This window comes from Calidris pugnax, unplaced genomic scaffold (assembly GCF_001431845.1).
Source record: "Calidris pugnax isolate Ruff unplaced genomic scaffold, ASM143184v1 scaffold20, whole genome shotgun sequence".
NCBI classification, from domain to species: Eukaryota; Metazoa; Chordata; class Aves; order Charadriiformes; family Scolopacidae; genus Calidris; species Calidris pugnax.
The window spans coordinates 19,271,209-19,296,786 of NW_015094510.1; the positions used below are offsets into that span (position 1 = coordinate 19,271,209).

The 25,578-nt window shown below is 38.9% G+C and overlaps 1 long non-coding RNA gene across 1 annotated transcript in view; it reads right to left on the reverse strand.

The window, feature by feature from the left end:
• Window positions 1-530: 530 nt before the first annotated feature.
• The window catches only part of LOC106902423, an 84,322-nt gene continuing 59,274 nt past the window's right edge, over window positions 531-25,578 (reverse strand). The window contains exons 2-3 of the long non-coding RNA XR_001414495.1: window positions 23,832-23,914; window positions 531-709 (exon numbers count right to left, since the gene is read on the reverse strand). This is a non-coding gene — a long non-coding RNA (uncharacterized LOC106902423). The remainder of the gene's footprint in view (window positions 710-23,831; window positions 23,915-25,578) is intronic.

Sequence of the window (25,578 nt, forward strand, 5' to 3'; positions counted from 1 at the left end):
TGCAAAAGAATTTTCTAGAGGGAAAGTTATCCTGAACTCAGGAAAGCATTTCATTTCTATAAAATCAACACATTACATATGCATTGTTATTTCTTAAAATAATACTTCTTTCAAGAAATCAAAATTTTTGTAAAATATAAAAGCAGACAGTCATAGTTTACTCAGGCTTTTTCCAGGAAAAATATTCAGATCAATTCAGTCAAATACTTATGACCTGATGAAACTGTAATTTCCAATGGAAAATTGGTGCCAGCAAAACCTCTTACCTTTACATTGATTATCTGAATGAATACAGATGGAAAAGTAGATGAGGGCCTCCACACAGGTAGAACCAGTCTCACGTTCACAGGCCCTGCTCCTCATAGAGGACTCCAATCACACCAATTTCTGCTAGAAGGAAAACATAGCAGGACATAAGCAATCCAGGAAGTTCCTGGAGTGCATTATATTAAATTCCTTCTCTAAGTGACTGAAGAGCAAACAGGGAGATGTGCTCTCCTGGACCTCATACTCACCAATGAGTAGTTAATTTGGGGATGTGAAGATGAAAGCCACAGACACAGTGAGGTGCAGTGACCATGAGATGGTGGAGTTCAAGATCTTGATGGCAGGAAGGTGGGCAATAAGCAATCTTACAGCGTTTGACTTCAGGAGAGCAGACTTTGGCCTCTTCAAAGATCTGCTTAGAAGAGTCCTGGGGGATAAGGTCCTGTGGGGAACGGGAAGCAGAAAGATGATTAACATTCAAAGATCACTTCCTTGATGGGGAGTTCTATCCCAATGCATATAAGTCAGGCAAAAATGCCAGGAGGCCTGTGTGGATGAGCAAAGGGCTCCTGGCAGCACGTAGACAGAAAAAGGAAGCATACAGAGAATGGAAACAAGGACAGGTAAGCTGGGAGGAAACCAGAAACAATGTCCAAGCATCTAGAAACTAAGCTAGGAAAGTTAAAGCCCAGACTGAATTGAATTTGGCCAGAGATATCAAGGACAGCAAGAAGGCCTTCTACAAGCACATGGAATCAAAGAATCAGAGAATTGTCTAGGTTGGAAGGGACCTCTGAGATAACCAAGTCCAACCATCAACCTAACACTGACAAAAACCATCCCTAAACCATATCGCTAAGCAGTATTTTTAAATACCCCCAGGGGTGATGATTCCACCACTTCCCTGAACAGAACAGGATTCCTATGATTCTATGATAAACTACTACCACAACATAGACTTTGGGCAGAAAGTGAACATAGGCAGGAGGTCAACCTTTCTTCCCTGAGGAGGCAGAAGAGCGCATTCATGTGTGTAAGTTTTAGTTCAACAATAGAAGTCCAAAGTAATAGCTGGCAGGAACCAGCTCAGGGTTGATAATATTTATTGTACCTAATAAAACAAGTATGCCTCTCTGTCCCTGTGCTACTCATTTCCCCATCACAATTTCTTCCAGAGCTTGCCTGACTTCCTCTGAGATATCAAGTCTTCAGCCCTCTGTAAAAGAAGCTGAAGAGTGACTTATTTTTGCACATTGTAGGCTCTCCACTGGCATTGCAAATCTTCTGTGAATAGACCCTTAAGGAAGAACAGACAAATGGGGACCCTGTGGCTGCAAGTGGTTTCGGGGAATGTAAGTATAATGGATTACATCTGGAAATCAATTCACACTGAGTCAGAATTTTTGGGTTGATTTCTTAAGACATACATACATGCACCTGTGTATGTGTGTGTAAACATATGTGTGTGTGTATACATACGTGTGTATATATACATATATATATATATGCATACTTAGTATTATAACATAAGAGGACAAATATAAATTGCCTCTTAATCAAGAGGGTGCCTAGGGTTTTTTTGTCAGTTTTCTATAGCAGCAGGGAGCTTGCTGAATTTGACAGGCTACTTAATGTGAAATATGCTCCATCTGTTAATTGCAGGATTCAGTGTTGCTATTTCAAATGCTTACCACCAAAGCTTCATTTTGCTTTTCTTATAAAATCTGCATAAATACCATGTTTATAGTCTAAACAACTTAGATTCAATTAAATTGTGCACAATCAAAGGAACTTGATATTGGAGACAATGCTTTAGCAGCTCAAGTATAACTTTGCCTTTGAGGAAACAGCTTATAGCTAGTGATGGCAGGAGGTAGTTGCTAAAACCCATAGCTCTTCTGTTCCATGATTTTACATATTTTGTTACAGCAGCAAGGTCACTTTCAAGAAAACTGGATAAGGAAAAGACTCACATAACAAATTAATTTTTTTTTTCATTAGAAGAGATAGTATTCCCTGGAGAGGTTTCTTAAGAAATAGAGCATACCCAGGAGAAGTTTCCCTAAGAGATCAGCCAGCACTGAGGGTCATATACTCTCCCATATGCTGGCATAAAAAAAGCAAACCAAAAGAAGGCAGATACAAGTCAGTGCTGCTTTATGCAGTGTATGGGATGTGAACTGGTTAAGATTGCTCCACCACTGAGTGGCGGAGCACACCAAATAAACCAAGGCATATGTTTGTCAGAAGACACTAACAATCATGTTAATGGCTGTGAAGCCAGGGTTCCGTGCATATTCATAGTACCTACATCATAAAAAAAAAAAAAAAAAAAAAAAAAAAAAAAAAAAAAAAAGAAAAGAATAAATCGAGGTAAAAGATGAAACACAGCAGAGAAACCGGCTTGTTCAGCTTCACCCCATGGTGTCAGCAGTGCGGACAGTCATGGACTGTTGCACAACAAACTCTCTGCCCGCCCATACTCCCCTTGCACGACTCATGGAGCTCTACTCCACTGTCAGATGAAGAATCATTAAGCTACCAAACAGCAGTGAAGGACGGGGAACCCTTATCTGTCTCAACAATAGCCCATGCTTGTCTGAACAAATGTCTCCAAAAGGTATAAAAAATACATGGTGTCAATATTAATTCTGCCTGTGCAGAAGATAACAGTCAAATTACAGAAGTTCGGAGATGGTGTTGACCACATGTTGGAAAGACACCCTACACCCTCCTGTGGTTGTGTCTCCGGGTCAATAGCTCTTCTATCAATAGAGGACTCAGGACCTCAGCTCTGCTGTGCTTTACACCAGAGCAACATCTACTTTTCTGTTTGTTGCTTCTTTATACCATTTTACTGCAGCTCACGTAGTATTACCATGCTATGTAAATAATAGACTCATAGAACAGTTTGGGTTGGAAGAGGCCTTTAGAGGTCATATAGTCCAACCTTCCTGCAATGAGCAGGAACATCTTCAATCATAAGAATAATTTGTTTTGAAATAAGGTTGCAGAAATGTTTCATTTCACCTACAGCTAGACCCAGGGACAGCTTATTTTTCAAGATACTTTGTGGAACCAGAAATTATCTGCCAAACTCAATCAAACTCAGCTAGGGCAGTCAGTCAAAAATTAGAAATAAAGGACACCTTGAAACATCTCAGCTTTTATTGACAATGCCATTCTTGTGATAAGAATTGCCAATAATTTTTGCAGAAGAAAGTCCAAATCAGACCATATTGTAGCATGGGTCAAACAATAATTTTTTTAACCCAAACAATACTTTTTTTCTTTCATCAGAAAAAAGGGGGACTTTTTTTTTGTATGCTTTTTCTGTGTGTTGGGGTGGGGAGTTACATTTCCAATTTACCTGAAAATAACTTCAATTTCTCCTCCATTTTTTTGGTTCAGCAAGGAAACTTAAAGCATTTAAAGAACCTAAAATGATTCTTGTTTTTTTCTAAAAGCACAAATCAAGTTCTCTTAAAGCATTTTCCAGTGTTGCAGGTGTGAAAAATTGTTGTAGCAAGAGCAAACATATAAAAAAAATTGCTGGATTTCACCTTCTGGACACCTTTCAATGTTGTGATCCATTCTGACTGTCAGGAGCAAATGCACAATTTTCACTGAGGAATATATCCATTACTTAGGCTGAGGAGACATCTTGAGCATAAGAAGCTAACAGGGTACGGTGGAACCCTTTTTTTACTTTTTCTTGCTCAAATGCATGAATGCAAGATCAGAAAGGGGCTCCAGCTCTGACAAGTCTAACTTCTTGGACAACAAGTAGCTCAACTCTGCTCTGTTTTTGTAGACTTTCCCATCACACTGTTCACCCCAAGTTCCTGCCATTTGTGCCGTGAATGCTGTGACTCAGGCTGGCCTTATGTTATCTCAACACCCCAAAGCCCAGAACACCTTTCATGGCATGTTTGATATCAACATTTTGGCTGTTTGTTTGTTGGAAGCTTGTGTGGTTTACTTTTTACTCCTCCAGCTGGTCTGAGGGCTGTGTCTGTTTCTTCTGTAACTACATTTACGTTGACATGTTTATACCAGGTCCAAGAAGCTCTTGGGGAGGTTCAAATGGCCTTTCCTTCCTGAACGACTTCATCCCATAATCTCTGGGACCTCAGAGAAGCCTCTGCCCCCCACAAAGAGAAAAGTCCTTTTGGATGGGATCTGAAGGACTCTAGTTCTTAATATAATTGTCTTTTGAAGTTTGCAGAGGTCTCTTACAAAATTTTGTTCTTAGGCAATGGATGACTTCAAAACTGAGACAAAGACAATTGTGAGGTAGGAAGTAATAATACAGATTGTTGACTGTCAAGTAATTTTTGCTAAAAAACCACTGAAGATGGTCTGAAGATATGGAATGCAGTAGAGTTCAAATCACGAGCAAGTGTGAATCAATCTAAATTCCACAGAAAGAAAGAAAACTTTGTGTCAGTTAATCTAAAAGCCATGCAAGGAAATGCTTTGAGACAGAAATTAGAAAACATCCAGACTTTAAAAATCTCATCTTTCCCTTTTGTCTATCCATACTTTATCCATATTTTCTCTCCAGGAATAAATGGTCTATGCAATGAAATGTTTAACAGTAGAAACCATTTCTGTCTTATATTCCTTTTTAATTCCTTAGCATACTTTATATATTTTTTTAACCTGAGAGGTAATTCTTGAGGAATTTTTCAATGTACATGAACTATGTTTTTGAGTGGCTTTTTCTTTCTGCTGGGAATTATCAGGATAAAACTCTTTTGACTATTCTTTCCATATAATGTATTTCCTAACAATATCCTTTATTTTCCTCAGTTTAATACTACTGATTCCTAGAACTCTTTATTTTCTCTAGAAAAACTTATAAAAGAATAAATAAAGTAGGTAAAATCTTCCATAAAATCAGTCAAAATGAAAGTAAAAAGTCTTTCAGGTAGGCTTTATCTCTCTGGACTTCAAAAAGCTCTTTTCTTGTTCTGTCAGAACATTATTCAAGCTCTGCAAAATACATTGTATATTAAAAATAATAGGCCATTAGTATACACTGTACAAAAGATTTGGATATTTTAATTTAAAAACCAATTGATCAGATGATTTTGCTTTGTCAGACATGATCATCTCACTGATACTGTTCCACCTGTACAAGGGAGTTATTGTGATATTGCTGGCCAGGCACTTAATGCTTTGTTATCTTAATCACTAGATAAATCATGAAAGCTCACACCCTAAAGAGGAAAAATAAATTTGCCTGGAGGAATGTGGATGTCCTACAGAAAGTTTCTAGCCACCAATATTTTTCTTTGAATGGGAATGGTTTAGACTGCTTTAAAAGAAGGTTATTAAAATTGTATGTTTTCTATAAGAAAATATTTTGCAATACTTGAGTAGATTTAAAATAAAAATAATAGGAAAGAATTTAGAAAAACATTTACTTTATAAGATAGCTTAAGGCTCTGATGACACATTTTCTCATTCCTTTTTGCTGCTAAACAAAACTGCGTTACAGTCTTCCCTCTTTTACGATTGCAAAATCTTTTCTAAAATGTAAATTTCTTTCTAAATTAATTTTATTGTAAAAAAATTAATTTATATCTACAAGTTATAGCTGATCACTACTGAAGATAGGCTTCTGGAGGCACTTCCATCTGTTGTGAATATATAACTTGTGTTTTGACAAAGGAGAGATTCTCTCTTCTCCCCATACTGTAATTGCTCATGGAAGCCCAGAATTTTTACAAATACCTTTTACATTATAGTAACAAATACTTCTAGGAAACATTTCCTACAAAGCAGGACTCTCAGTAACAAGTGCTACATACGTTTTCCAAGATATGCTGTCAAAGAAAAGATTATGAAAGCATGAAGCCAGGTAGGATTTATGCAAGCTGTCTTCATGATTCGTTATAAACATGTTTGGGTGTTTTATGGTCAGGAGTGGTATCTCTCCCAAAATTTCTGCCTGGCTTTTGGGCAACAAAGAGCAGAACATATCCTGAAATTTCCTAGATATTTTGTTGAATAAAGTACGTAAAATAATGAGAATATATATTTAAATCCTTCCAGTAACACGTGAATGAAAATCATTGAATATATCTCTTAACATTCAGTAAAGTCTGATGCAAAATTATTATAGTTTGTTATTATAAGAAATAAATTGAAAAGTTGCATGAATGAAAAATTGTGAATCAGTGAATAGTTTTAACCACATACACTGTACGTGGGTGCAGAAAGAGACCATGCAGAAAAAGACTTAAGCAATATTTTCAGAAAGGTAGACTTTTTAACATGTCAAAATGTATTTTTCATGACAAAAGAAGTTAATCCATGCACATGATTAAACGTGTAAAATATTAGCAGTAACTTCCCATAATTGGAGGTATAAATTATAATAATAAAAGCAGGTCTCCGTAAACTGCTTCTCTCACTTTAATCTCAAAGGCTTTCTCAGGACTTTTCTTGAGTTAGAATCCTTATTTTGTGAAGATCCCGAACAAGTGTTTCCAACTGATTTCATAGGGGTCTCCCTAGAAACAAGCCCAGTCAAGTACAGAATACGTGTGACTTTAACATCATGTGTATCCTCCCCTCACAACACTTTTGTCTTACCCTGTGGAGTTCAAAGGACTGATGCTGAGCCATTTGCACCAGTGCAATGAAACCAGTTGTTGGAAATACAGGTTTCCCAAACCATACTTCCCTGAAGTAGAGCCCCGTTCTCTATCCTGAGCTCAGCAAGCACGCTTTGCTCATTCTTTCTCCCTTCTCCCCATTTTCAGAAACATTCAGTGCTGGGGTGTAAACTGCATGGCATAGGATAAGAAAATATACAGGGAAAATAGCTCAGTCTCTGCCTTTTTTCCTATGGCTGTAAACAGTGTATTTATCCTTCTATTTTCAAAAAGACTTTTCTCTTAGTTAAGGGAAATCTTAACTGTAGGGTTAATCTATCTATAGGGAAATTTCCTATTCTCTTCATTTCGGGCTTATCGTGAATGAGATTCCTTTCTTTATTTTTTTTTTTTTTTCCGGTTAGCTCCAGGAAGTTTCCTTGTCATTGTGCTGAGCTATCATCATTTGGGATTCACCTCTTGCTCCTTATCAGTGAAGTGGGACACCTGAGCCTTTTCTCTGTCTTTACCTTACAAGCTTTCCTCTGTAAGAACTACTTTTTACTTTGTATATGGCAGCCTGCTGGATTCAACCTAATGGAAATCACGTGGCTGACACTGGGGGTCAGCAGATGTTTCCCTTGGCAGCTGCTCTGATGTAAACAGTTCTCTCCACCCTTGTGCAGAGGTATTCCTGCTCACTCCCATGCCATCCCCTTCAGTTGTACTGTGAGACGAACCAAACCAAGGAACTGATTGAAAAACACTCAAGGATAAAAATACCTTCATTGGGTTTTCCTCAGAATGAGCTGACCAATAGATGTGTGATCAATTAGCAAATCATATTTGCCACATGAGATCATGAACAGATGATATAGAGACAAGAATAAGTATTGGGGCAGGGGAAGTGGACGGGAACAGCTTAAACCAGCTTTGCTGCTAAGAGGAGAGTCTATGGAACCAGGTCCTTGCTGCCACTGCAAAAATCCACAAATATAAAAATTTTCAGAGCTGACTTTTGAACACTATCCATTTTGTGACCCGTGGGAGCAAGGGCCTCTGTTTATAACACTACTTACAGAATGAGTGTTTAATACATCAGCAGCTTGGCAGGATTCATTTTGTGGTTATCTTTCTTTGAGGGAGCATCTGGCTCCATCAACTGCTACCCAGTATGATGAAACATCAGACTTATCCAAATCATGTGAGTTTCAGATATGTGTCATGAAAAGAGTCCAACTTTTAGGGCTGTTTGGTTGGGTTATTTTCTCTTTTTTCCCCTCTGTGCATATTAGTTTCGTTAGATTTATCTCACTTCAATTTTCTTTCTCTTCAGGATTGTAGGTTTTTAAAAGTTCCAGACGAAGTGCCATCAGATAATATTTAGAAAAAGGTCTTTTGACTTCTTTGCACTGGTTCTGTATTTTCCTTGTTGTATATGTGGAATTGAAGTAGACACTAGCAAAAACTCTGGCAGGCAAAATTGTATTGCCAAGGAAATAGATACGACATGACTGAATTCTGAGTCTTCTGAATCTCTCATTTCTATTACTGAGCTAATCTGAGGGTAAGATTTTTGGGTCTGGATATATATGAAAATATGTCTGAAAGATATATTTTACATGGTGGCCCCATTTTTTGCACTTACAAGGGTTCATATACAGAATATGAATTATAATACACCGATGAGTTCCAACCATCTAAACATCAACAAATGCAGTCAGTAAAAACACTGATCTAATATTTGCAAAGTACTTCTACTTTTAGAATAGCTGAAACTGGATTCCATGTCTGCACTACACTGAACTTTGTGATTCAGGCTTATTTATAGACAATAAATAGATAACGCAATAACCTTAGAGTATTGTTTGCTCTACATCTTCTACTTCAGAGGGGGAATACTTTTTTAGTTGCTACTTCACTCTGTCTGTCTGAAGTCCATTTTGCTTTTGCCTTTAGGTGCTTTGAACATAGCCAAAATTTCACAAATTTGTCATTTAAAAAATGGTTTCCTCTTCTTAAAGCTGTGTTTGCATAACCTACAAAGTTAAAAAACTAATGTAATCAAAGATGGGCCAGACCAGTTGATACTTGTCTCCCTGCAAGAAAGAGAGGACAGCTACCAGCTGAGTCCACATTCACATTCCAAAGTGCAGAAACCTGAACAAGCGTGGCCAAAGTCCAGCCTGGATGAATGGACAACTCCTGATGTAGCTCATACACAAAAAGGAAGACCATAGAAGGTGTTCATACCCAGGAGAAATATAGAAGCCAGGGATGTGAAGGGCAAAGAAGGACTTCTGTAGGTACACTGGCAGTAGAAGGAAGGTTAGGGAAAATCTGGTCATTGGGACACAAGACCTAGAGACAAAATACACTGAAAAACCTGTTTCCACTACTAAAACTTGCTCTCTGGCATCCCAGTTTTCCAAGCCTACTAGTAAATTCTGTGAGAGTGAAGCAGTACCCACAGGAGAGTAAGACACAGTTAAGGAGTTCTTATACCACTCGGACATGTAGAAGTCTGTAGGATGAGATAGGATGCATTCAAGGATACTGCAGCAGCTGGCTAATGTCACTACAAGGCCTCACTCTATCATCTCTAGAAAGTTATGGTGACCAGGGAAGTTTTCTGATGGCCAGAAAATGGAAAATATCACGCTTGTCTTCAAGAAGAGGAGGAGAATCCAGGAAATTACAGGCTTCTCAGTCTCAGACTCTTAGGAAGATTATGGGGCAAATCCTCCTCAAAGCCATTTTCAGGCATGTGAAGAACAAGAAGGTGACTGAGAACAGGCAGAAAATCACATCTGACCAACTTACTTGCCCTCTACAATTCAATTAATAGCTCCATGGACAAGGGCACAGCAGCGGATGTTGTATATATTGACTTTAGCATACCCTTTAATGCAGTCCATGGTATCTTTATAGACAAAATGGTGAGACACAGACCTGCATAAGTGGATAATAAGGATAGCTGTTGTTAAATCATACTATAGAATAAACTAGAAACTCATCTTTAGTGGACAGGAGACTATTTTTAAATTGGTAATATAAAAATAATGAAAAGATTCAATATATAATAACAATGAAAATACAAAGAAATCTTTGTTTCCAGAAGAATATACAGTTACTCCCAAAGAAGGTCGAGCATTCCTTTATGTTTAGATAAATCCTCTATAAATTAATAGAGGCAGCCAAGCTTCCAAATGTAAAAAAAATATTCAAAGAATAGAAGAAAGCTGAGTTTGAAAGAAAAATATTCCCAAGAGTAGAGAGGAGGAGCAGAAGAAATGTAAGCTGCCCATTTCTCAAGCAGAGAAGTCTTAGTTCCAAATTACTTAGGTAAACACAGGTTTTCATGTTATGTCCCAACATCCTGGACCCTTCTTTCAGCCTTTATTCCCATTTTATCAATTATTTCAACATCAGCAGAATATTTGCTGGGCCACATATAAGACCTTTGCACATCATTCTTGTCGTGGAAAGAGTGTGGTTTTCCCTGCAGCCGTTTCTCAAGGCAATAAGTTTCTGTAACTAATCATATAACGCCGTCGTAACCGGCAGTTATGACAGTGTTTTAATTCATTTATTTCAGCTTCTCTATAACTTCATGACTAAAACTTTATGTCATGGCTTGAGTTGTTTGTGTTCCTGCTGTCTGTAATTTCGTCCATGAATAGCAATCAATCACAAGTCACATAGCAATCACGAGTCACATAATACTCTCTCCTACACTGATGTTTAACAAAAAAACACCCCTGCAACACATTCAGAAAAAAAAATTCAGAAAAACAAAATCATGATCAAATGAAAAAAACATTCATTTTCTAAACAGCCTAAAAGTTTTCCATTCCCTAATTCTGATGATGTCACTTTGGCATAATCATTAAATGGTGAAGTAAACTTTCCCCAGGTAAAACTGAGACTGTAATTAGTAAAGGAATCCTTCGAGTGATGCTCGAGATATGCAAGTAGAACCATTACCCAAGCAATCATTTTTTACATCTGAGGGCAAATCTACACTATACTCTGCGTCCATAGTACCAATCCATTGTACACTTAAACCACCGCATCCAAACGCAAAGAACAGGTAAACCACACAATACATTCAGCAAGTTACACAGCATTGCACCAATTAACTTAAAACAAAGCTCTCTAAAGACACAATGTAACATTTCATGTAAGGACGACATGATGTGAACTGTCTGTTCTCTCTGAGCAAGTTGGAATTTAAACTATTCAGGCAATCTATCAGAGCTCTGGTTTAGCTCCGTTTATGCCCCACATTGAGCGCCAATAAATCTGTTGCAGTTTAGGCTGAATCAGCCAAAGACCAGCAACAGATGCACTCCCCCCACCTCTCACTCCAAGGAGAGGAGGAGGAAGGATAAAGAGATTTAGGAGTGTAGAAGGAACTAAACTACTTTAACCAAATATTAATAATAAAATAAAAAGAAAATAATGAAATAGATACAGTATATACAAAATCGTATCAAGCTCCCAGGATGATGTCACCATTAGACACTGCAGAAATCCCAGGCTGGACTCAGCGACAGATAGGAACTGGATTTCAGCTCTGGAGTCAGAAATGCATGGACCGGGACCAACGGCAGACAGACAAACATGGTCCTTCAAGGACATCGGCCATTGAAGAAGGAGACTGACCCTTTAGTCCCTCAGCTTTTGTACTGATGGGCACCTAGGATGGAATATCCCCGTTGGTCAGTTTTGGATCACCTGTCCCGTCTGTTCCTCCCTGCAGGTGGGAACTCTCTACACTTTTCCATTTCTGACCCTCCAGTGGGGCAAATAATAACGTTAGCTGACCTTGGTTGTTATAGCAGTAAGTATAAGCAAGAGCCTCTATGCATACCTTTCCTTGTCTTTAACTATAAACATAGGTCTTATCACTGCACAATATGCTGTTAATTTCAGAGAGTTAGAAGAGGCCCAGCTAAGAAGTAAAATTACTGAACAGAAAGTCGGTTCTGTTTTACCTCAAATTTTAATTCTTTTGGGGGTGAACACTTCTGGAGTTAACACTTGCTTTAATTGAGTCACTGTAAGTAACCAAAGAGACTACAGTCAAAGGGATGTATCAACATTAAATATTTTATATCATGCTGAATTGATTTCATTCTACCATTGACACTTTTCATTTGAAAAGTTCAATGCAAGTCAACAGCATATCTAACTCTGGCTTAAGGGAAAAGAAATTTATAGAAATATAAATTTCATTTTAAAAAAATCATATTTTCAATTAGATTTCTATTTGGATGAATCTCTGCATGTAACTTCAGTTCTTTCAGGGTTGACAGAAAGGAGAGGAGGTGAGCAGGTGAAAGCAGTCTATATTGAAGACCAGCACTTCTTTGATCCACTGTTCTACTTCAGATGTACTTTTTTCAGCCAGATTAGAAAGCTTCCTGAAAGGTGACAGAGTGCAGGATTGCATTTGTTTCACAGCATTAACAAATGCTGCTAAATTAGAGGGTTTCCATTTTTTATTTAAGACACACGATCATTTTCAAAATATACTAATGGACATTACTCTCTTCCAGCTACCACAGTCTGAAATGGAATAGATTTTCCAGAAGGATCAGCAGCCTGAATAGCTTGGAAACATCCAGGTTTAGTTTACAATCTGAGATATATGGCTACAGTCCTGGGTTACCTTTCAAAAGAGGATACCTGGAGGAAACACTGGAAATCTCTTCCAAATCCTTGAAATTATACTTGAGGGACCAATTCCCCTTTGGCAAAGACAGGGAGTAGATGACCTAAAGGTGTTTTCCATTTCTGCTTAAGTCTTTTAAAAATAGATATATGTTTAATAAATTCTTATAATGTCTACAAATGTCCCAAAGTACACCAGGAGATAATTTGAGTTTAACCAAAAGACCCATTTGGGCCTGACATTGCAAAACCTTACATCAGAAGTTGCTACCTATATAACCAGAGCCTTGAACTTGGTGAGTTGTACTCACAACTCAAGAATAAGGTTCCAAGGGAGAAATTATGGGATATTAGCTGGCATCTTCTCTTCCCTCCTATCCTCAAGATAGATATGAGGCAAGCAGAAGAGAATGAATCCTACTGGTATATGAGGGCCCCAGTACACATTCAAATCACAAAGGCTAAGAAAAGGATTTGCAAACTGAGGGCTAATCCCTCCATTCAGCCCCAGATTTCTTCCAGTTACTGATTCCGTCAGCGTGGAGGAGTGCTTCTGGCAGGACTGCTTTGTACTTCTTGTATACACCAAGAGATGACTGAAAAGGGGATATGTTTTGAGTTAAGGGGCTAAGTGTCTTGTTTTTCAATAGCTATGCAAGCAATAAAACAACTGAAGCCATTAATGAGTCTGAGATTTTAGAAAATATTTTCAACAATGAACTTTACTTTGACAGCTGCAAACCTAATTACTAGGAAGCACAGAAGTTGCCAAAGAAGTATGAATAGTCAAAACATGAGGTTTGAAAAATAATTTCTTTGATCAAAACCATTAATTTTGCTTTCGAAGTCAAAATGTGCTAATTTAGAGGCCTGTATGGCATAAACATAAAAGAAAAGAAACTTTTCCCTAAATGTCAGACAACATATAATGAACTGCTAATGTGAAAATGCAACCAAACTTTTAAATGTTTTAGTGACAGCTACCAGAGGAATATCTATCAAATCATCATTTAAATATTAAATTTAAATGATGTTATAACACAGAATCTGATATATTCACATGTGGTAGAATAAAAGGATGGCCTGTTAAAGCAAAAAGATGTATTAGGGTTTGATTTTTTTCTGTATTAATTCATCTCTTCTGAATGGCTTCTAAGTCAGCTACTACCTCTCCACATTCAGATGAAAGATTTTGGTAAAGGAAGATTTGAATGAAGCTTGATAGCAATAGACCAAGTGGAGATGGAACTCAACAAAAATATAGTTTTTCCCCTTTCACAGACAGACTGATACAGGAATTTTCCTCTTCACAGAAAGAAAATACTCCCACCAGAGGAAGGGGGCAGACAGTAAGAAAACTCTTTCATTTACAATATTCAGTGAACTCTCATCTTGTTCTGGAGTCTGTGCTACACAGTGGAATCCTGGAAGGCGATATTTCTTTGACCAGTCACCTGGCAGAATTGGGCAAGTCCCACTCTCCTGAGTCATGTATCCATTTTATTTCATTTGGTCTGTTTTCTGTAGACTCACTACAGTTGTCTTGTGACTAAATCCCAGCAGCTCCAGTACCCTAGTAAGCAATATGACCAGAAATATCAGTTGTGTCCTAGCTTCTCTCCAGCTGAACTTTTAAATTGTTTATTCATTTGGGAAGGATTTGTGTATCTGCAGATTATACATTAGCATCTTTGTTTATGTTAATTAGAGTGCCAGTATCATATCTCAGTGTTGGCTCTGTTCAAAGAAATTGATCATTGACCACATCTGATTTTAGAGATCAGATGTTTAGCCAACTGATTCAAGCCATCAGTATCTACTTTAGGGCGAACCGAATGCCCTCAGTCCCTTGTAATTCCCCACAACAAAAGATTTTATCAAGCATGGTATCAATATCAGGGATGATATTCACCTCTCATTACTTGACCAAGGGGATTCTCCAGACCTAGATTTAGGCAACTCACACCCTCCTTTACTCCCTAGTGAATAGCTTTGCCCAGTGAGGCAGCAGTTGTAAAGACTTGTTTGCAGCGAGTTTGTAGCCATGCTGCTGTGACACGGGCAGTAAAACTCAGCATTTCCACTGGGACAGAGAAAACTGGGATTTACAACCTTATCAGGACATCTGGCAATACTAAGCGAATACTTAGCAATACTAAGACACACATACAGGTTTGCATTTTTTGTAAGTGGGAGTTTCAGTCACACAGCTTTACTTCCAGGACTTCCAGAAGTTTCCCAGTTTCAACATAAAGTGTCCTCTGAAACAGCTTGTGCTTCCTGACCCAAAAGGCTTAGGTCTGTTGCTAACAATACAGTGAGAGACACCTGCAATAGACCTATTGCTGAAACACACTTCTGATTGTGCTACAGAAGGCCTAGAAACTACTAAGGGATTTGCCTGGAAAGTGTTTTCTCAACTCAGGGAACTTTATGAGCTTAGAAAAATGCTCCTAGAAAAACCTAGCATTTCTTTGTGTTTTTCACAGGCTGAAAAAAAAGCCAAGCAAACAGCAAAAAAAAGAAAGAAATTGTCAAGAGATTGAACTCACAGGTTAGCAGTTATGGCTGTTGCCTAATGTGTGATAGATCTTTGTCATGTTCCCAAGCCCCATGCAAATTTATTTCTGCAAAACAGCACAATTCTAGGAACTGAAACTGGGATAGAGAACAAGCAGCATTGACGGTGTTGTAGAAGACAGTGGTTAAGTTGCTGGTATAAGTCCAAAGGAAAGTCCGAAAGGATAAACTGTGGAAGAAGAGAATCATAGAATATATGGATGGAAGGGATCTCAAGGATCATCTGGTCCAACAAGTATTTAATTATTAAACAGCTTTATCTAAAGGCCACAACAGGCCCCATCCCTGGAAACATTCAAGGTCAGGTTGGACGGGGCTCTGAGCAACCTGATCTAGTTGAAGGTGTCCCTGCTCATCACAAGAGGGTTGGACTAGATGACCTTTAAAGGTCCCTTCCAACTCAAATTATTCTATGGTTCTAGAATCAATCTCACTCAATTGCCCAAAATCAAGATAGGCTTAGATGGACTCTGCCCTCTTTAGTGCTAGAATTGACCTTGACATACAGTTCCTCACCTCCAGGAGACCAAATTGTAGTTTGTTCTGACCCAAGTTAGGGATATAGGCATCATAAAGCACCTAGCCTAAAATCCCATTAAATATTTGGTAAGTTGGTTCAAATATTCAAAATATAAGTTTTCTAATTTTTCTCAGGTCTTATAGCCCAAAGCACATCATATGCATTTCATTTTAATCTAAATGTTGAAGTTGGAAACAGACTAAAGCCATGGATGTCTGGAAATAAGCATAAATATTTGCATCAGACTTTTCCACTTATAATGGCATTTTTCACCTTTCCATGCTGCACAGGCTTTCCTTGCCTGCAGTGTTCTTTCTGTCAATTTTGGGTTTTTTTTTTTTGAGTCAGATAGAGTACTCTAACGGAAAAAGTGAGGAATACCAAAGGTATATATCTTTCTGTAGTTGGTTGAATTATAAGTAAGATTGTATTTTCATATTTTTGACAGATATTAGCTCCTAGCTCATAGAGTCATCCAGAAGCCCTCACCCCTATGCTTAAAAATATTTTGCCTAAAAGTATTTCTAAGTACAGTGTAACTATTTCAATGATGCATCTGTTTTTAAGATGTGCCAGAAACACTATAAGCATTTTGCAGATATCCAAGAAATTGAAATATAATACATTTGTTAACATCACATACTGTATCACGCCATGTATCATTAATATAGCTCAGAAATTGAAGGTGAGAGTGAGGGCATGGACAGGACAGGAGCCTATTTCTTAGCCTTTTAAATCTTGATGCAGTCAAAAATCAAAAGTCTTTGGTTTAACTTTAAGACCTAAGGAAAAAGTTAGGTAAATTCTGGTTTAATCCAATTTCTCTTAAAATCTTTATATAATTCATCCCATAAAATAAAGCACTGTCAGAATCTACAGGAAACACTCGGTCTTAGACTTCCATTTGGGTGAACAATCACCATGTAAACCTGCAGAGTCCTCTGACTTCAGATTGGCTGGATAAGACAACAAGTATCTTCTTATTAAACCATAGGATCTTAATCTTTGAGACTATAAGCATATCTTGTGAGAGAGAAGAAAAAAATCCTTCTTTTTGGATAGTTAATAAATTTGTAGTTTAGTGAAATGAGAAAAAGATCTGCTGTGAGGTGACTCAAAGATACCAAGTTACAAGGAGACTTTGCTCTGGACATTGTGTTGTCTGTAGACATGGTGTATCAAGAGAGCAGTTGAAGATTTCTGTGTGCATGAGCAAATAAACTCATGAGAGAACTAATGAAAAGGCCAATTGGGCAGGAATATAAAGGTCTATATAAGTGCCAAATAAAAAGCAGATTGAATAAAGTTTTTTACCAAGGGGAGCCAATAATAATAATAACAAAAGCATAGAGTATAATTTAGTTGTGAAAGAAGAAAAAGAAACAAGGTTCTGTATGCTCAGCAAACATGAAACAAACCAAAAGGGTACGCTTAGAGTAATGTGAACCTCTGATTTCATCAAACATTTAAATATTCTCTAAGTTCAAATCATGGTGGTTATAACATGAGGTTCTTTCAAAGCTGCTTCTGCAGACAATATCCTCACACAAGACAAAACACTGACCAAAGCTGTGGAAACTGTGAAGCCACTGCACTGCCGAACAGTAACTAGAATTAGGGATGTAAGTAAATTCCATCTAAGGGTTAATCATGTAGGTATAGCAAGGAGAGGTAAATGCTGAAGACAGTTCAGTAGAAAAGGTCTTCCACACAGACTGCAAAGCTGTATATGTCCATAAGACAGTTTTTCTCCTCCACAGTGCGCTTCTTGGCTCAAGGAACCTAGAAATTGCCAGAAGCCTCACAAGAGCTCCATGGTGGAAAGATGTAAGATGTAGAGAAGTGGTAAAATCAGAATGAAACATTAAAAGAAGCTGAGCGAACCATCCAGCCAAGCAACAACTATCTGGGTGCAGTTAATCCAATATTCTTTCTGATCAGTATTTCTTGCTTTTCTCTACAGATCTGTTTCCTGTCATCACCACACTGCTTTTCCGAACTCCATCTCCACCAAAATGTTCATACAAGTTTCCAGCTCCCCTTCTGTGTGCCAAAAATCTCCTTCTTTTTTCCTTGATTCCCCAGGACCTTTCAAAACCCAGGAGAGAATCTGTCTCCCTAGCTTTAACATGACTTGTGGATTTAGTCAAATTTATCACATAAACACGGTCTTTAACATGTTTTTAAAACATATTAATTAATTCAGCACAACTATGGTATATTCTGAGTTTTTGGTCCTGGATTCATAGCACATGAAAGATCCAGGAGCAGTTCTAAAGCAATCAGTGTGGTAAGAAGTCTATGAACTGCTCATTTGACACGGGAAAAAAAGTACTCAGGTCAATATCCAAGTTCTACTGCTGTAGAAAGAAAAAAAAAATATTTAATTATTTCCCCTTTTTAGTGAAAATTAAAAAAAAAAAGCCCAAACCATGACAAGAGGACATGGAAGTGTGCTCTTGATGTCATGAGCATGTTTCTCTGCTTTTTCCAGGTTTATATTTTTCCCTATTGCTGAACAATCGCCTTGCATGAGTATCCCCATCAGGGGCAGATGTTTTGCTGAGCACATGCAAAACTCTCATCTAATGGGTTTGAGACATGAGAAATAAACAGTGTGGGTTCTTTATGGCTTATTAGTTAATCACAGAAAAAACATTCCTCATTTCCTCAGTATATATTTTGATTCAGCTCAGCCGAAGAGGGGGATGTCTGACAATATTTTGGGGGGATCTGTGGTACCGAATATTACTGCTGCTTAAAACAGTATTTGAAACAGACAAGTGTGAGTTAGCCCAGGTTAGGAACTTCATGTTGTTTTGTCAAGATTCTTCCACTCGTGTCCTGATAAGCTCTGTTCCAATGAGCTTTTCCACTGCCTGCCTATTCTCAACACAGTCTGCAAGCTGGTTTTCAGCTCTTGCAGTGTTTGCTGATTGCCTAATTATCAAGAAAGCTACCAAAATAGAATGGGAAATTTTAACCATGGAAATGTGTGAAAAATCAGTGTTGTAGGCTCAGGAGTGATAAGAAATATTATTCTAAAGACAAAGGAAGTAAACATACTCTGGAATCAAGCTCTGAAGAAAAGGATCTGGGGGTCCTGGGGGACAACAAAATGACAATGAGCAAACAGTGTGCTCTTGTGGCCAGGAGGGCCAACGGAATCCTGGGCTGCATAGGGAAGAGTGTGGCCAGCAGGTCAAGGGAGGTCATTCTGCCCCTCTACTCTGCACCGGTGAGGCCACAACTGGAATACTGCATCCAGTTCTGGGCTCCCCAGTTCAAGAGGGACAGGGAACTACTAGAAAGAGTCCAGCGTAGGGCTACAAAGATGATTCAAGGACTGGAGCATCTCCCTTATGAGGAGAGGCTGAAAGAGCTGGGACTCTTTAGTCTGGAGAAGAGAAGGCTGAGGGGAGACCTTATTAATGCCTACAAGTATCTCAAGGGCGGGCTGAGGGAGGAGGGAACCAGACTCTTTTCAGTAGTTGCCAGTGAGAGGACGAGGGGCAACGGGCACAAGTTGGAACATAAAGGGTTCCACTTGAATATGAGGAAGAACTTTTTCACGGTGAGGGTGACGGAGCCCTGGAACAGGCTGCCCAGGGAGGGTGTGGAGTCCCTTTCTTTGGAGATTTTCAAGGCCCGCCTGGATGCAGTCCTGAGTAACGTGCTCTAACAAGCTCTGGGTGGTCCTGCTTTAGCAGGGGAGTTGGACTAGATGATCTCTATGGTCCCTTCCAACTCTAAAATTCAGTGAAATTCAGTGAAATATTTCCTCTTTGTAGATCTCCCGAATCAGATGTAGAGAAAAAATTTCAAACATAGCAATACAGAATTGCTGCATCTACTGCATAACTCCAACTCTTGAAAATGGAAAGAATTCACTTCACATCACCAATTTATAGAGGAATTAGTTATTTATAGAGGACAGAAAGGCACAGCAATAATCCATGCTTGGATTTTGAGGCCAGAGAACTTCAAATTCAACACAGATTTGTAGTGAAAACGACAATAAATCACCAGAACAGATTACCAAAGAAAATGATAGATTACACATCTCTTGTGTTTCAAATAAAGATTAGATGTGTTTTTGAAAGATAAGCTTTAGCTAAACATTTTAGGACAGTAGAAGAGAAATTAATGCAGTTGTTTGACCTATTTCACACAGAAAATGAAAGTAGATGATCTAACTTTCCCTTTTTGTTTCAAATGCACCTTTCAATTAAATGTTTTTTTATTTATGTTCTTATTTTTGTTTCAGAGAATCTCAGATTGATGTATTCTAAAAGACAAAGAAGCTTTTAATTTAAGAATCTGATGGTTAATTGCAGTAGTGAATCCAAATATTCGGGTGTTAAGGGTTTTATTTGATATGACTATTCTCTGGGTAATTTAATCAAAGTCAGATGGTGGACAGCGCATTCTTTTTGGTAAGTGTTTCAAGACATTGTTGACTTCCCTCTGATAGCTGCTTTTCAAATAAAATTATAGTTTCTTGAAGGCCTAATTCATCGCTAAACCTATATTATTAACTTTATGTCCTATTTGGCTGGTAGAAAGATTATAATTCAAATATCGAAGCACAGAAGGGTAGTTTAAAATCATTCTCTTTTATTTGTGACAGATTCCTGGCTTGGCAGAGCCTGTCTCTTGCCACAAAAGTTGGTGAGTACAGAATTTGTGATAAAGCTCCAATATTTTTATAAGAGAAACTTGGGGAGAAATGAGACTGAGTGGCTATGAATATATCTGTTCTGGCTTTGCTGCCCCTTCTGACCGCTCTATCTTTCCACTTAAGAAAAGAGATATTTCTAGTATCTATGAGTTCCTCCCTATTCATAATAACTGGAGCACCTAAAACTGACAAAAAAGGAAAAGTAGAGAAGAAGCTATTTGGTGAAATTACTTCAAATGCCAAACCAGTCATCTGCATTGCTCTTGTGTCACCTGCGGGGAGTCAGAAGCAAGCTGGGGGTTGTGTGTTTGACAAGGATGTGTAAGAAACACTCTTTATAATATACGATACGTAAAATATTGTGACATGTTGAAAATCTTGTGATGAATAGAAAGGCCGCTGAAGCTCACAGAAGTGTATATACACAGAAGTGTATCCCCCAGAAGGGGATACCTGGGACCATGAACTTATAGAAGCTCATGGAAGACAGAGGTGTCACCACTGCTGTATTTGAATTATGTTATTTCAGGAAGCAAAGAGTGAATATTACTACAAATTTTTTTGCATAAAATCATACAATGACACAATAGTTAGTGTTGAAGGGGACCTTTAAAGGTCATAGAGTCCAACCGCCTCTGCAATAAGCAGGAACATCTTTCACCAAATCAGGTTGCTCAGAGCCCTGTCCGGCCTGACCTTGAATGTTTCCAGGGATGGGACATCTACCACCTCTCTGGGCAACTTCTTCCAGTGTTTCACCACACTATTGTAAAATACTTCTTCCCTATACCTATTCTGATTCCACCCTCTTTAAATTTAAAGCCATCTGCCCTGGGTCGAGAGACACAGGACTAACTTTTCTTCTAACGCTGGGGAAAATTGCACTTTTAGAAGACTTTAGTGTCTGAATTTGTGAAAATATTTACTTTATAGCCAGCCAGGCTCTGTGGGATTCAAGGTTAGTGTCTTCAAGCCTTGTTAGGTGCAGGGACAAGGAGGAGCAAGGCCTGGACATTTGACCCAGGCTGGCCAACAGGATTATTTCATACCAGGAACGTCACATTCAGCATAAATTAGAAAAGTTTGCTGCGTAGGTCTCTCTCCCTTGATGGCTGCAGTCCAGACAACTCCTTGCCTCGGTGCCGGACCCCTGAGGCCTTCCCTTCCTCCTGAAGACATTGCACTTGCAGTGTCCGACATTTGCTGTCCCTGCTGGGAGTGCACAGCTTCCTGCTGATATAATTGTCTGAGTATAATTCTTTTATATCTTATATCAGTATCGGGAATAATACTGTTTTTTTAGTATTACTGTTAATTATTTAGTCTTAGTCTATTAAATCTATTTATATTTCAACCCTTGTGTTTCTTTGTGTTCCCCAATTCCCCTTTCCGGGCGGGGAGGGATCATCAGGTGATAGAATAATTGTCTAAACAACAATAGATTGTTATGGGTTTTCTCAAACCGTACCACCATCTTTCAATGTTAATATCTAGAAATGTTTTATTATCTGTTCCAAACAATTTATTAATGGACTGCTACAAAGGTGGCCAGCTCTGAACAGCTCTGCTGAAAAGCTGCAGGCATGCCATACTAAACACCATTAATATCTGTTTCAGAGTGATCCAGAGTGCCTTTGTGCACAACAGCCCCAAGGCCTGGATCAGCTGCAACTGGAACCACTCAGTGGAAGTAGCTCAGTCAGTCACAGCATCTCACTGGACTCCTCACTGTGCAATACAAAGAAGGGCATAAATCAGGAAAAGATTTTGGCCTCTAACCCTCACACAAACTAGATCTGGACAGCAAAAATTAATTCCTTGTAGGCATACCTGACTAACTGTGAACTTTTTTTCCTATACCTGTTGGGAAGCAGAACATTTTTGTAGGTTCGCAGAATCATAGATTAGTTCAAGTGGGAAGGGATCTCAGGAGGACATCAGGTCCAAACTCTGCTCAGATAAAAGCTGCCTTCAATGATAGATCACTTTGTTCAGGGTCCTTTAGCCCACACTGATCTCAGGCATCTGCCCAGTCTTGCACTGTGCTATGAATGCATGCCTAAAGGTAGCTGTACAAGGTGTCTTTTGACTCTGCTTTTTCACTGCCAGCTCATGTCCAGTTTTTCATCCACCAGTTTGCCCAAGTCCTTCTCCACAGAGCTGTTTTTAATCCATTCATCCCCCAGCCTGTTTTGATACTGGGGATTGCTCTGTGTTCAGTTCTGGGCCCTGTGTTCAGTTCTGGGCCCCTTGCTACAAGAATGACATTGAAGCACTGGAGCATGTCCAGAGGAGAGCCACCAAGCTGATGAGGGGTCTAGAGAGCAAGTCCTATGAGAGGCTGAGGTAACTGGACATGTTTAGTTTGGAGAAGAGGAGGCTGAGGGGAGACCTCATTGCCCTCTAAAACTACCTGAAAGGAGGTTGTAGAGAGGTGGATGTTGGCCTCTTCTCCCAAGTGAATAATGACAGGACCAGAGGAAATGGTCTAAAGGTGCGGCAGGGGGGGAGTAGGGTAGACATTAGGAAGAATTACTTTACTGAGAGGGTGGTCAGGCACTGGAACAGCCTTCCCAGGGAGATGGTGGGGTTGCCATCCCTGGAGGTATTTAAGAAATGTGTAGACATGGCTCTTCAGGGCATGCTCTAGTCCCTGAGATTGTTGGGTTGTGTTTGTGGGGTTTTTTTTGGTTTTTGGTTGGACTTGATGATCTCAAAGGTCCCTTCCAACCATGAAGATTCTGTGATTCTTTGCTCCGACCCAAGTGCAGGACCTTGTACTCAGCCTTGTTGAACTTCTTGAGGTTCACATGGGACCACTCCTCAAGCCTGTCAAGGTCCCTCTGGATGGCATCCCTTCCCTCTATCAAATCAATTACTTCATTCAGCTTGGTGTCATACACAAACTTGCTGATCATGCCCTCAATTCCACTGTCTATGTTGTTAATGAAGATATTAAATAACATTGATCCCACTACGGACCCTTAATGGACACCACTCGTTACTGGCTTCCTTTTGGACATCGAGACATTGAGTACAACTCAACAGCCATGTCTTAGTTTTTCATTTTGTACTGTTCTAATGTCTCCATTCTGGGTCAGATGTTTTTGCTTCTTTTTAATTTAAAACTGTGTGTTCTGTAAAGATTTATGGACCCACTGAATTTAGTTATTGAACCCCACGGCAGAAAGTTCAGGACAACAGCACAGTGGATTTTCCTAAGAATAATATGATCCTGAATTACTGCATGTTAAAAATATTCCACATAGAATACTTTCTATGTGGAATAGAGTAGTTTTTCCTATGGAGAGTACATTACTTTAGATAGAAACATTTTTCTACAGTCTGGAATAAATTAAGATGGGTCTGTGAATTTCTAGCGTGCACTGATGCCAATTAAATAGTAAGAACTCCTTATATTTTTTCTTTAAAATGAAGTGGTATTCATTCCAAACTGTTTACTGTCATCTGTGATTCCAAAATGTGTCTTACTTACCATGAGATTGTTGTCAGTTCTCTTCCCAAAAAGTACTTTGTTTCAACTGGAGTAGTAGAATAGGATCAGCCAAATTTCTAAAACTGAAAAAATACATTGAGGATGAAAAGTCAGAGAATATGGTTATGATGCTGAACAATGGCAGCACTAGCAGCAAGTACCTTTCTGAGCAGTCAATGACCTAGAAAAAAAAATCACTCATTTTCTTGACAAGGTACCTAATGTGGTTTGTCACAGAGTGTCTGACCTAACGCTGATCAAAGTTCTTACAGACAATGTGACCAGCTCCTCTGCAATTCTCTCCTCAAAGAGTGCTCTTGAAAGGGCTTAAGAACTATGCTCACAGATCTGTGGGTGCGGGTAAAAGACTGCCCACATCCACTCTGCTCATGTTAGTCATGGCAACAGACTCAGGGTAAGGTAAATTTACAGGCACACACACACACATACACATACAAACACTAGCCATGAAAAAAATTTCAACAGATGAAGACCAAGATTCACATCCATTTGGGCAATTATTTCTGTGTAGGAATGAAATATTAGGTCTTGCTTGTACATCCAGGGGAAAAAAAAAAAAAAAAAAAGAAATACATGCAGTAAATCTGATGCTGTCAGAGCATATCGGATTCATTATGTGTGCACAAGCACAGCTCACGTCAGCCTTCCCAGACTGACTGTAATACTCTGTGCTGTGATCTCTACATGCACTGTAGAAATGCACAGCAGCCCCATCAGACATACTATGCAATATAAATAGTGGGACTGCCAGATGTAAAACAAAAAAAACAAACAAACAAAACATAAAAAGTCATAGTATAATCCAATTATTTTGGAATAAAATTTTCATGTAGAGAGAAGAAACTGGGAAAAACCAGGTATCTGGTAGCACTGCCTTATGTTCGCTTGGGAAGGTTTCTTGGGTTCAGTGTGCCAGAGGTACACACAATTTAATGCAATACATTTATTCACTCTAATGGTCCCAAGCAATATAAGGTTCTACTTTAGATAGCACCTATTCATTCAAGGCTTCTGAAGAGCAAATTGTTTCAATCAGGTTGAGAGAGTTGGGACTGTTCAGTCTGGAGAAAAGAAGGCTCCAGGGAGCCCTTTCAGCAGCCTTCCAGTACCTGAAGGGGGCCTGCAGGAGAAATGAGGAGGGACTCTTCATCAGGGTGTGCATTGATAGGATGAGGGGTAATGGCTTTAAACTGAAAGAGGGGAGATTTAGATTAGATATCAGGAAGAAATTTTTCACTATGAGGGTGGTGAGACACTGGAACAGGTTGCCCAGAGAAGTTGTGTATGCCTCATCCCTGGAAGCGTTCAAGGCCAGGCTGGATGGGGCTTTGAGCAACCTGATCTGATGGGATGTGCCCCTGCCTATAGCAGAGAGCTTGGAACTAGATGATTTGTAAGGTCCCTTCCAACCCCAACCATTCTGTGATTCTATGTTAATCTAATTTTTCTTTACTTCTCTTCACTTTGTCCACTCCATATTGCAACTGCATTCCAAATGATATAGTAATAGGAAATAATATTCTGGAACAGGACTGGACATTATGCATCTTCCAGGTAGAAAGTGGAGCTGCAGTGCATGTGTGTTCCAGGTTATTTGGACCAAGATGGGCCTTCAGGAAATAAAAGGTTCCTTTAAATTAGAGTGGTATTTTGTTTCCTGGAAGCATGCTTTTATGCATGTCTGCTTATGTCTGGGTGTTTTTTTGTTTATATTTTATATATACAT